The sequence below is a fragment of the Hesperophylax consimilis genome, chromosome 19 (genome assembly GCF_061612785.1).
Source record: "Hesperophylax consimilis isolate HC1 chromosome 19, BYU_Hcon_1.0, whole genome shotgun sequence".
Taxonomy (NCBI): domain Eukaryota; kingdom Metazoa; phylum Arthropoda; class Insecta; order Trichoptera; family Limnephilidae; genus Hesperophylax; species Hesperophylax consimilis.
Window position 1 is genome coordinate 13,349,858 of NC_142854.1, and position 14,921 is coordinate 13,364,778.

The window sequence follows — 14,921 nt, forward strand, 5'->3', positions numbered from 1 at the left end:
TTTGATACCTGCTGAAGACAGGCGCAACAAAATCTCTCATTTGGATAATTTAGAAGACAGACAAAACAAAATTTGTAATTTGGACTCACGTAAAATCAACATGCGTCACGGACAGTCGACAGTCAGTATCATAGACTAGACGGTACCAGAGTCAGTCAAAGAGTCAGTCGGTACATTCTTTCTTTTCCTTAACATAAACATAAGAAATGCGTTCTGGCTTGCGGCAATTGGGGGGACTCGTGCAGAAACCGCGTTGGAATATTTTTAACACTTTTTAAGATAAGTTTTTCATGTAAATAGTTTGATTGCCTCCAGTCTAAGCCGCTACCAACTATATATTATGACATCCCCTATATTGTGGTTGGTTCCATGATATCTCATTAAAATGACATTACACCTTTAAAAAGATATATAGAGCCATTAAAAGTGATAAAACAAAAACTATGTTAAATAGTTGCTATGTAACCTAGTTTTTGTTTCGTCACATGTTTATCCGGTCACCATTGTGGTTTATTATAAGGTTGAGAGTAGGAGAGGGGAGGGAGATGCAGAAGATGAATGTGGGGAAGAACCCAAGTACCTGGCTATTAAATTTGATTGCAAGTAAAGAAATATTTCATGAAACTGACATTTTCAGATGCCAAACAGACAATACAAATAAAATTTTGTTGTAAAAGGAAATTAAATGTAAATAACCAGTAAAATGTGACGTGTCTCTGTCAAAAGTATGTGCCTTATTCCACGCAATTAAATACATAAAAAAATGTGAATATCGCACCAGAGTCCCAACTGCCCGGGGTATGTTATGAGGCTGAAGGGGTAGGAGATGTAGAAATCAATTTCAAGCAACGTTTCAATACTGAATGATAGTTTTTCACCAGGGCGATACTGAGAGTATCAACCACTCTAAATATAATACATGTATATGATTTAAAATTAATTTTATGGGAGTTACAGATTAATAAAAAAACACGTTTTTTACTGTCATATTTGTCATCTCATAAAAGGGTGGGTTTTCAAAGTGCGTCGCATTTGATGATTATCAAGCTGACAAAGAGTTTTTGACATTTGAACGGTCCCCATTAAATTTAGGGTGACCGGATAAATCATCAAAATGATAATTCATCACATTTTTTAAAAGTTATATAAAGTCATGGAAAGTGATGATACAAAAACTTTATTAACTGGGTTAAGTAGGTTAGGTTAGGTTTAAAATTTTTTTTCCATCGTTTCTAATGAGTTTATATCACTTTTTAAATGTGTGTTGAATTGTCACTGCGTTGAGTTATCATGGAACCCAAATTTAAATTATCGTTTGCCGTTATTCATTACATCACAATTTGATCAAACGCAAAAATAGGTCGATAATAGGCGTTTAAAGAGAACCGATCACGGTAAAAAATCATAATGGAGCTGATTGTCGATTTGATAAACACCAAAAAATTTGCTAGTATTTGAAATACCCAACTAGTGTGCAGTAAATAATACTGCAATGTTTAATTGAAGTCAGAGTGCTCCAAAAGGTTGGAAATCCTATGAACCAGGAATTCAAGTTCTTTCATTGAAGATATTATTATTTCTTTATTAGCCAGACGTTTCAGAAAACTAAAATAATAACAGAACATGAATAGAACCTTCGATTTATTGAAATTCTGTGAAACAAACCGTCCCAAGACTGCTTCAAATGTAAGATTTCTTCCATTTAATATTGCTCCAAATGTAAGATTTCTTCCATTTAATATTGCTCCAAATGTAAGATTTCTTCCATTTAATATTGCTCCAAATGTAAGATTTCTTCCATTTAATATTGCTCCAAATGTAAGATTTCTTCCATTTAATATTGCTCCAAATGTAAGATTTCTTCCATTTAATATTGCTCCAAATGTAAGATTTCTTCCATTTAATATTGCTCCAAATGTAAGATTTCTTCCATTTAATATTGCTCCAAATGTAAGATTTCTTCCATTTAATATTGCTCCAAATGTAAGATTTCTTCCATTTAAGATTGCTTAAAAATGTAAGATTTCTTTCATTTAAAATTGCTTCAGTTGACGGTTTTCGGAATTCTATTGACGGCTTTTATGGTCAAGGGGTACGGCTCTCAACAGTTGGGTTCAAATCCCAGCGTGCGCAAGTAAATTTAATTTGATTTATTTGTGTTTTTATTTATTATTTCACTAATTGCTCATTTAAAATAATATGCAGTATATTTGCGGCACGTTCCAGAGTGTAAGATACTATCGGTATCGCCCCGGTGTAAGATCACTATTCAGAATTGAAAAGTTGCTTGAAATGGCTTTGGCCGTGTTTGGTGACCAGATCTGAATAGTCACGTACTTCCCCACCTTCCTCTTCCCCGTCTCCTTCCCCTCCCAACCACATTCAGTCCCACAACATACCCCGATTGCGTTGCCATAGACTCACTGGCTCCACACGGTTGGGATCAGTTGGGACTCTTGTTTTACATTTGAAAATTTATTTTAATATTCTTCACATCAATATTTTACACGGGGGGGGTTTAGGTGGTTCGAACCCCCCCTCCATCTGCCACAGTATTTTGTGGGGGGGGGGAAAAGAATGGTACTCGTTGATTATATTCATGGAAAATACAACAATATTTCTATTCAACATTGATTCAGTTCAAGATTGCTTCAATTGAAGATTGATTCAGTTCAAGATTGCTTCAATTGAAGATTGAATCAGTTCAAGATTGCTTCAATTGAAGATTGAATCAGTTCAAGATTGCTTCAATTGAAGATTGAATCAGTTCAAGATTGCTTCAATTGAAGATTGAATAAGTTCAAGATTGCTTCAATTGAAGATTTATTCAGTTTAATATTGCTTCAATTCAGTTCAAGATTGCTTCAATTGAAGATTGATTCAGTTCAGGATTGGTTCAATTCAAGATTCTTCTTTTCATGATAATCCGATTTCATAATCTCCATTTTTTTAGGATACGCCTTCCTTAACCAGAACTTATTACGTAGGTAATGGTAGATACGTGTTTTTATATTCATTGCTTGATACAAAAAGCCTAAGGATTTTCTATGTTTTTTTTGCGTATGCTTGCCGTGTGTTTATGCTTTACGAACACCATTATTTCCGTTTTAAATATTAAAAACGTGGACTTCGGCCGTTCAGGCCTGCGACCCCTCATTACGCGATCTATTTGTGGAATTTGTTCCGAAGTAAGACGCAAATTTGCCACCTTGAGTCGCTGCCAAGTCTCGGCCGTGTTTCTGGGTTCCTGGTGCGTTGGGGGTTTCTGCTCTCAGAATAATGGACTGCACGCGCTATACACTACACCATCTCTAACAGGGTTGACCACGACAACCAAAACTGTTAATTGTCAACTGTTAATCTAGAGTTAATTCAATCGTTTCAACGGATTAATTGAGGAGTTAACACAGATTATACAGGCAGTCATAAACATATTTACGGAAAAATAGTACACGATCAACTCTATTCATCCTGTACAAAAATTAAGAAGAATTAAGATAATATTAATACCTCTCAAACGAAAAATATGACACAGAGAAACTACAGGGTTTTCCAATAAAAGGTGTTATTTTGAATAGCCCGCTATTTCGGTAGATGTTACTTTTGAAGCTGTCATTTTTTTACATTTGACAAGTAAAAACTACGTCATTAATAAAAATGGAACGATACACGCTTCAACAACGCATTGAAATGATTAAAATTCACTATTATTAATTATTAGAATTCCATCGAAAAATCATCTTGAGTGATGAGGCCTATTTCCACCTCGGTGGCTTCGTCAACAAGCAAAATTGTCGCATTTGGGGCTCGGAAAACCCAAGAGTTATTGTTGAAAAGCCTCTCTATCCTCAACGTGTGACTGTTTGGTGCGGTTTATGGTCCGGCGGAGTCATTGGACCTTACTTTTTCGAAAATGAGGCTGGAGCAACAGTTACGGCGAATGGATTGCGCTATCGAGAGATGATTAATGATTTTTTATGGCCGGAATTGGATGGTATTGATCTGGACAACGTTTACTTTCAACAATACGGCGCTACGTGCCACACAAGCAACGAAACCATTGGTATTTTACGATTGAATGTCAAAATAACAACTCTTTTTGGAAAACCCTGTATTAGAATATTATTTATATTAATAACAAGCTTAATATGGAATTTTTTGTATTATTGAAATTTACATAAGTTCATATTATATCAAAGAAGCCACTTATTAAATGATAAATAAGATTTTTTTAAAGCATGTGGAATACGAATATAAAATGAGTTAAGCCATTTTTCCTGTTCATTGTAATTGTAATTCTGTCACATTCGGAATTTAAAAGTAACCTCCCATTTGAATATGCTATAATTTGTTCTAACATAGATTTTACTCGGTGTTGCCATGATAATGAAAATGTTTACATCTGTTAATTCCATTTTATTAAATTTCTTGACATATTATTTCTCTCCGTCCCACCCCTGTTATAGTAAGTACTTGCTATAGATTTATACGACATGGAACTCAAAATTCTAAGTCGTTTCCGCGAATTCTTGATTTTCATAGGTTCGACCTCGTTTTGTACAGAGAGCTGATTTATTTTGGTATTTTCCAAACTTTAAGACTGCTTTCTGACGATAATGCTTTTCTACTTAAAATTGACACGTGTTTGTTTAATTCTTTGAATTTTTTCGTGTCTGTTTTCACTTTCTTGAAAAATCAAATAGAATTATATATATAAAGGATTTACTTGACTTATTTAACCGGTGATTCCTGAAACTATTTGGAGTAAAAATGTAAATTAATTTTTTGAATCCATTTTTAAAAAATACATTTTTTTAATTTATTTTTTAAATTTATGTGAAAATCAGACATACTTAGGAAAAGGTTTCTATTATTAAATATTGCAAATTTATTAAGAATCTCTTCAAATTAATTAGTAATCTGGTTAAACAGGGATAGCAGGACCTCAAATGATGAATTGATAGGTTTCCTAGTAAACATTAATTAATACGAATGTATTATATTATTGTCACGTGTTCATAAAAAATATAATATTTTCATCATTGCATGATCACGTGTTCCGATATGTTAAGAATTTACTAAAAGTTTATCAGGAATCGGCATGAAATTCCGTTTTTAACCGGATTACAAATAATTCGAAAAGGTTTTAATAAATTGGCAATATTAATTTTTCTCCGTGTGAATCGAATGCTAAAAGTTCTGCATTAATTATCTAAGTAGCTGTGTTTTTTTGTACATTTCATGCAAAGGGGCAAAATGCTACTAACAAAATAATACGCTCATTGGAACGAAGACCAAATAAAAGCCGCCTGAGAGGCCTAGCTGGTAGTAATACTAATTACACACTATAACCAAGCCACGAAAAATTTGACCACTCTTCTTTTAATAATTTCAATATCTGGTTGCAGACAGTTGAGTTTCTCGGAAAAACGATGAGATGGAGATGGGCATTGCTGTATTTGGCCCAAATCCAAAATGTCAGCACTAAAAATAGCTCCGTTTAGGTCCGAAAGCGGGCGCAATAAACCGCTTACCATCCGCTTACTAAATAATAACATTTTAACATCTTTGTTACCCTCTTAGTGCGTGTGGTACCTACCCACGGTCCTGCCACTGAGAGCTCCTTTGTAAGCCCATCTTCTGTTAACCCTAGAAAACTAAACTGTTTTCTTTGTTTCATTGTAACTACACTTTCGTCGAGTGGACAAAACACGAGAAATAAATCAAAAATATTTAATTAAGATAGGAACTTGTTACATGGCACAAAAGTAAGGTTTATAATGAACAAATTAGGTAAGTACCTACATATTAATACCAAAATATCAGTCTACATAGTGACCACACATGTCAACATTATGTGGACCACAAATAGCCTTTCTACATCTGGTGCAACGGTGTTTGGTCATCCTCCGGGCCTTGGATGGACACAGGTAGCAAATTTTAGGCACGTTTGACGCAGATGGAACTATTGTAGAAGATTCGCCAACATTAACAATAAATATAAGAATATATGAATGTACGTACCTTAAAAATAAAAATTGTTGTTATAACTAAACTTTCGTCCATCGGACGACGAGATGGTCATAGGACCCGTCCTAGTATGCGTGTGGCCGCAATCGCGTTTTACTCAAATTAGGAAGGTGATTTCAAATTTCGCGGAGTAGCGCGTCGTCGCCTCGACGAGCGATTAGTTATCTAGGGTTAAATGCATAGACAATACAATCATGGGTAACGCCTTTGTTTCTAGTATACACAAACGCATAACTTTCATTGCATAGCCGCTTTGATAGTTCTTGTACATGCCAGTTCTTGCAATGGTCGTAGTTTGGCGAAAGTCGGGATTTGACATTTACGCAAATAATAAGGTCATAAGTCAATTTGTATTAATTTTTTAAATTATAAATGCTCACCTTCGAACTAAAATGCCGGTATTTGCTTAACTAATGTCGATTCCATTGATTAATAATTATCATAAGTCAGCATTTTTCCAAGCCCGCCAAAACGATCGAAATCTGACGGGATACGCGTGACGTCATACTTACCTCGGTTTCATTCGGTTAATAGTTGGGTTAAAAAAACACAATTCAAATATTTAGTAAGATTTCGAAATAATTTATGAACCGTGTGCAACTTGGCACAAAATTGCCGCCCGGTAGCGGACAATATTTTGTGACAAGATTGACTTAGACTCCAGCAAAACCAATTATTACTGAGGTAGGTAACATCATTTACAGCAATTATTAATAGTTTCTTGCATATCACAACGGTGACAGCTGTGAGGAATTTCAAAAAATAAATTGACAATATTTTTAAACAATATAAAGAAAAAAGGAACACGTTTGACCAATAAAATTAAATAAAAAACGTGTACTATTGGTGATATATATGCTTACAACCTATCTTAAAAAAATTGATTAGTTTCTTTGATTGAGAGTCCCACTTTTACCGGTCATTCACTGGGTCGATTCCCCCAATATTGGTGAGTCATATCTTTTATGCTTATTTTCGCACTGTAACAATAATGAACTCCTGCACTAGCAATGAAAGGTTGAAACCCCCAGTGATGGCCACGGATTAGTGGAGCTCTCATTCAAGGGAATTAAACAATTCTTTTTTTTGTTTAGTATAAATTTTATAATGGCTATTAACTTTAATCGCATATATGCAGAACATGGTGATCAAATCAACCCTTTTACTACTTCAGATGCCAAAATTTGCAAATATCTTATAGCAGAGGTAAAAAACACTATAATTATGCACCAAAATATTAGGTTAATTAATAAAAACTTTAACGAACTCCAGATACAGCTTAACCACCTTAATATAGACTTTGATATAATTATTCTCACGGAATGTTGGTTGTCAAACATTTATACTCCAAAATTAATAAATCACTACTCTTCCTTCAATTCGACAAAACATGATAGCCAGAACGATGGAGTCGTGGTATACACAAAAAATGATCTTAACCCCATTGTAACGGAAATAGACATTATTGGCGCGAACTGTTTGCAAATAACATACAATAATGACACTTGCATTCTAGCAATATACCGCTCTCCTTCAAATCGCAATATTATACCATTTCTAAATAGTCTTAATAGCATATTATCCAATCTTTCCCATACTAAAAATTTGATAATTTTGGGAGATTTAAATATCAACATACTCCCAAACAATTCACATCACCAATGTCATGACTACCTGAACATGTTAGAATTCCATGGATTAATTAGTACCATCAATACACCAACAAGAATAGTCAATGAATCAACTTCATGTATTGATCACATAATGGTCAAAACTAATAAACAAAACAAAAGCATCATTTACAAATCAACAATTACAGATCACTACACAACAATCTTCACTTTGCAATCCGACACCACAAAAAATAGACGAGATCAGTCTCTTATATACAATAATATTAACTTTGAAAATTTAAAAGCCTCAATTAAAAATAAATCTTGGCAAGAGCTTTCCCAAATAAAAAACTCAGATGATGCATGGATATATTTTGTTGACTTTCTGAAAAATGAATTAAGTAATAATACCACAATTTTGTCAAAAAAAATTCCAAACAAAATTAAACCCCTGAAATCATGGATAAGTCATTCAATCATCAACTGCATTCGTAGAAGAAACGCACTACACAAAAAAGTGAAAGAAAATCCATATGACATAATAGCAATAAACATCTACAAAAGATACAGAAATACGTGCGGTGACGTCATCAGAAAGGCAAAAGAAATCTATTACGGAGTCAAAATCAAAGAAAGCAACAACGATCCCAAAAAAATATGCCAAATTTTAAGAGAAGCCACAAATACACAAAACACTAAGACAAACAAGACATAAGTAAACTCTGCATTGATGGAGAAATTATTGATACCTCAAAAAACCCAAAGCTAGTTGCGGATCACATCAATATTTTTTTTATTAATATTGGGTCACATCTCGCTTCTCGTCTACCAAATTGTGGGAATGCTCAAACTTCTGAAATAGGACTCCAATTTTCTCAAAGAAGATTTAACTTTCAAACAGTGTCTGGGGAAGAGATTCTAAAAATAATTAATTCCCTAAAAAACACGTCTAGTGCCGGAGTTGATGGGTTATCAACCAAGATTTTAAAAACGCTGTCTACGGAAATTGCATTGCCCCTAGAACACTTAATAAACTCTAGTATCACTCAGGGCCACTTCCCCTCAAACCTGAAACAAGGTATTGTTATTCCTATACATAAAACAGGTAACAAGACAGACATAAACAACTACAGACCAATAACTCTACTAACTAGTCTATCTAAAGTATTTGAAAAGGTTATCAATGCACAGTTGGTAAAATTTCTCGTGAGCCATAAACTGATTTCAGAAAATCAATACGGGTTTCAAGAAAACAAGAGTACCTCAGACGTTATTGCTGCTGTCACTGATTTCATTGTTAAAAACCTTGATAAAAGCAAAAAATGTATTTCAATCTTCTTAGACCTATCTAAAGCCTTTGATACCATATCGCACAGTAAATTAACAAATAAACTTGAAAAAATCGGTATTGCGGACAACGAACTTAAATTCTTTAAAAGCTACCTTAATGGGCGTAAGCAACAAGTTAAAATAAATAACATATTAAGCAACACCTGCTCAACAAATTATGGTATACCACAAGGAAGCATATTAGGACCGATTTTGTTCCTGGTGTATATTAACGACTTATGTAACATTAATATTCAGGGGAAAATAGTTAGTTTTGCCGATGACACTGTTCTTCTGTTTGAAGCTGACACTTGGCCAGGTCTACAAAAAAGCTGAAACGGACATAAGCATTGTAAAAAAAATGGCTGGATACAAATACGCTCACACTGAATGCCGAGAAAACCAAATACATCACATCAAGCATTAATATTACAGGTCAACCTCGTGACGATGCCTCTATTAGATTACACACATGTTTGAATTCTGAAGAATGTTGTCAGTGTCCCTACATTGAGCGCACTGCTCAGATAAAGTACCTCGGCCTCACCATTGATCCATACCTCAAATGGAATCTTCACACTCAAAGTATTGCAAACAAAATAAGAAAAACCATGCACTTCTTCAGAACGATACGAAACTTCCTAAACTTACAACACTTGAAAATGGTTTATTTTGCACTCTGTCAATCTATTATTGAGTATGGTATCATAGCGTGGGGAGGTGGAACTTCATCTGCACTAGACCCAATCATAAGGGCACAGAAAACTATTATAAAAATAATTCTTAGGCTTCCTCTAATTACTGACTCGAACTTGATCTTTAATATTATGAATGTGTTTGATGTTCGGCAGACATACGCAAAAACAATACTCACTCACCTATACACAAATATACATACCTACATACTACGAAAAAAGATCTAATACTCGCTGTACTCGAAGCAATAACAAAGACTTTCTTCAAATTCCTGTAACGCACACTACTTTTGGACAACGAAACTTTAGATATCTTGCGACAAGACTTTACAACATTCTTCCTGATAAAATAAAAGCATGCCATTCACAAAAAAATTTCAAAGATAGCGTAAAAATTTGGATCAAAAGTAATGATAAGGCCTTTACCGGTGCACTCATCCAAATTCGCAGTTATTGATGCAACCTAATTATTGTATGTATTTTCATATAATTGTAGGTATATTATTAGGACTATAAACGAACTTGGTAAATGATGTATTGATATTGATGCTACCTAACTATTGAGTGTTCGTATTGTTATATAAAAAATTGTAGGTACGTTAAAGTACTATAAATAAACTTGGTAGATAGCTGCCTCAACACAGGCTAAGCCTAGTGAGGCGGGCTATGATAAACCTTAACATATAACTACATTAACATTTCTATTATTTACATTTATTTTACCTACTGTTTATATATTAATTTCCATTGATAAAATTATATACTCTTCTAATTTATAAACCAATGTACACAAAACAGTCTTACATGTACTTCTATAGTTATAGTTTGAATATTTGTCACAGTAAAGATATTTATTATTATTATTATATACGAATTATGAGCAAGCTACGCTAAGCCCAACAAAACAACAAAGCAAGCAACTGAAATACCGGGCAAATATAATATTGAATTTCATTCAAGAATCCTTCCAGCGTTGATTCCAACATGATACAATACTAATCATGTTGGAATCAAATGATTGCAGTTGATGGTATAAATAACCTACTTCTATCTAATAATACTGATAATGACACGCGTCTACCGAGCAGTGTCCTGTAAACCTCTTTATAACGAATTGGTGTACATTTTGAATACCAAAAATATGCTTTAGATAAATTGAAGGTTTTCCTATCGCTTCGCTTGAGTAGAATACAAATAAAAAAATAAATTACCCAATAAAAAATATAAATGCAAGCTACTAAAAAAATATATTTTTTCAATAGAAATGTATGAACGCATAAAGAAAACAACTTTTAAAAAATACAGTATTATAGCTAAGATTATCTGTGACAGTTTCACTTGGTTAACTTTTTTGCTTTCTTATAAAATCATTTACAAAATAAATAAATGCAGTTTTTTGCTTGAAATGAAACGTTTCTAGACTCCGTTTGTCAAGCGATTTTAATGCCTATTACCTACGATATAAGGTAAACCAAGAATATACTCATTTTTGGCTTGTAGCTTCCTCTTAAGGTTAAACGCAACGCTCGTTGTATTCTACGTGTTCACAGATGGCGTTAATTAATTAATTTTGTTTAAATACGCTTTTGCAAGGTATTGCTTTACAATATTAAGACAAATCATTTGTTTGCGCCCGTATATACGCAATATGAATATGAATCAATAGTTTTGTTCGTTTAAAGACTTAATTCTTTCGAGAAAGGCACACAAATACAATATTTTACCGATGATTCAATCCAATATTGTATTTGTATGCCTTTCTCGATAGAATTGAGTTTTTATATGGACAAAACTATTTATTCATATTCATATTGCGTATATGAGGGCGCAAACAAATAATTTGTCTTAATACTGTAAAGCAATACCTTGCAAAAGCGTATTTAAACAAAATTAATTAATTAACGCCATCTGTGAACACGTAGAATACAACGAGCGTTGCGTTTAACCTTAATGCCAGCATATCTGTAAGGATACGTTTAAAAAATCATTTCTATATTTATAACCAACTGTACGGGACGGCACTGTAGTCGCCGGCCGCACAGACGATATAGCGGGAGTGGCCGGCTGGCCGCTTCGACGCCTTGGAAGGGAAGGTCGGGAAAAGGTAGGGAGAGTGTTGAAAAAATGGAAAAAATGGGGAAAAATATGGGGAAAATGCAAAAATGGGGAAAAATGTGGTAAAAAATGGGGAAAAATTACGAAAGGGAAAAATGGGGAAAATGTGGGGAAAATGGGGAAAAATATAGGGAAAAGGGAGAAATGGGGAAAATGTGGGAGAAAGGTATAAGGCAGGGGGGAGGAAGGTAGGGGGGAACCTGCGCCCTGACTAGGGACGCTTCGACTATTGTGAAAGTTTCTTCTTGATGAACACCAGGGAGCCGGAAGAAAGAAGAAGTCCAGGTTGAAGTGAAGGTCCAGGGCAGAAGAGGCTTGAAGGCAGTCAGGGCAGTCCAGGAGAGGTGTTGATGGTCCGATCGTTGCTGGCTCTCTGCCAAATTGCACAAGTTGTCCGCCTTTTAAAGGACCAACGGGCCTAGCTCTCCCTTTGTTAGCGACAAATTCCGAGAATTATTTTTGGGTTCCCGGAATTTGTCACAGGAGAGAGCGCCGTTGTTGCGTAACTTGGAAGGGGACGATTTTGACTAGGTCCTGACTGTTCTTCAAACCACTTTGCCCGTGTCATTTTTATTCAATTATATTTTGTGAGTTTGCACATATTACAGAGAGAAAATATTTTTTACAAGGCAGCTTTGCACAATATTTAATTTGTGCAAATTTACATATTAAAGAGAGAAAACATATATTTAAAAGGGGAAGATTTGCACAATATTCAATTTTGTGCAAACGGCAAGTTTTGTAAAGGAAACTGCGTTTGCACAATTTCAAATTTTTCATGCAAATTTAATTAAAGGGAGTTGGTATTTAAAAGGGGAAGATTTGCACAATATTCAATTTTGTGCAAACGGCAAGTTTTGTAAAGGAAACTGCGTTTGCACAATTTCAAAATTTCATGCAAATCTTCCATGTTTTGTACAGATGATAGGTATTTAATTTATAAGAGGGTGTTGGGGGGTCAAGCCTTTGTTTTTTTGTCTATAATGATGACTGCTTGACCCCGTGGTTTTATTTATTAATCAGCAGATAAGATTTATAGTTTTACACAAGTGCAGATAAGATTACAGATTTTTATAGAGAGAATTTTGTTGCCTAAATTCGAATATGCGCAGAGGTGAGTTTGTAAAGGAACTGCCTCTGCGTAAATTCAGATTTATTAAAATTAATTTAAGTCGGTGGAGGTACGTCCGGTACACCAACTATTGCGAGGAAACTACATTTATGAGAGCGTATTTACTATTTTTATAAAAACTTATATTCACATTACCTGGTAAGACAGTGTCATTTAAAAAAATACAATATTGCAAAAAAACAATTATGCTATTACGGAAATAGAATCAGATGGCGCACGGCGAAAATTTTGCGTCGACGCAACAAGAGATAATTCAGTGTGGAAAATACTATTTGTATAAGACTTTAATCCACCATTTAGTTAGCCACCGTAACGTTGCATGAAATGGCTTTGGTCTTGTTTCGTGACCAGATCTGAATAGCCAGATACTTCTTCATCTCCTTCCTCTCCCTTCTACACCTTCAACTTCACAACATAACCCAATTATTGGGAATGCCATAATCCCACTGGTCTTCCACTAGAGCGATACTGAGAGTACCTACCAGTCCTACTACTCTGGAACAAATGCTGCAAGTTTTCTCTACAGGATGTATCAGGACAGAGATTCTTGGGCTTATTTGAAGTAAAATTGTAGATGTCATTTTACTGTCCCGTGATATTTTCTTCAATTAAAAACCATATACAACCTAGTGCATCGCGTGATACGCGCTCCGTCTCATCTGTACTGTGCTGCTAGGACGAATTGGAATGCGTATGTGGAGAAACACGGGTCTTAATATCATATTAAATATCAGTATTTAATAGAACATGTTTGTAAAACAAAAATCATGTTCAGATGATTCAAATTTTCCCGTTGCGATATTACTGATAGAAAATGCACGTACATAATATTTCGTTGGGATAATAAAAAGGGTTTTCCAATAAGAGGTGTTATTTTGAATAGCCCGCTATTTCGGTAGATGTTACTTTTGAAGCTGTCATTTTTTGACATTTGACAAGTAGAAACTACGCCGTTGATAAAAATGGAACGATACACGCTTTAACGACGCATTGAAATTATTAAAATTCACTGAGTGAATCAAATGCAAATCATCTTGAGTGATGAGGCCCATTTCCACCTCCGTGGCTTCGTCAACAAGCAAAATTGTCGCATCTGGGGCTCGGAAAACACAAGAGTTATTGTTGAAAAGCCTCTCTATCCTCAACGTGTGACTGTTTGGTACGGTTTATGGTCCGGCGGAGTCATTGAACCTTACTTTTTCGAAAATGAGGCTGGAGCAACAGTTACGGTGAATGGATTGCGCTATCGAGAGATGATTAATGATTTTTTATGGCCGGAATTGGATGGTATTGATCTGGACAACGTTTACTTTCAACAAGACGGGCTACGTGCCACACAAGCAACGAAACCATTGATCTTTTAGAATTGAATATCAAAATAACACCTCTTATTGGAAAACCCTGTACATAGCTTACCATTAGCGCCATCTCATGAAATATTTCGGTAATTTGTAATAATATATAACTTGTTTCAGCCGCTACTGTATAGATGGCAGTAGTAATTGTTTTTATATTTTCACAACATGCAATACAACTTTCCTAGAAAAATTAATTCTCGTGTCGCATATGCCAAATCCTAAACAAATTTAATATAAGATGACAACGGATAATAATCCGATTACGAATTTGATAAGGTTGCTATCAATATTATTATTATTCTTTGTCACTTTGGAGGTTATTATGGTATCGAGAAACTTTTTTGTTCATAGATATATAATAATATTGGGTATGGTTCCAGTTTACTGTGGTTTCACTAATAGTTACTCTATTATAAACTGGTTTAAAAATCGCAATCGATTTTCTATATTCTGTAAGCTCTACTTTAACCCCTCTAGCATTTGAAGGTTATATATGACCGGGCGTCAATATTTAAAAATACGTCAGTTTTTGACGTTAGACAGAGAAATAATAATTCTTTCCAGTTTGCCTCTAATGAAAAAATAAGAAAATATACAGATTTAGGAAATGAGATAAAAAGAATTTGGCATTCTCAGACTATAAAAATAT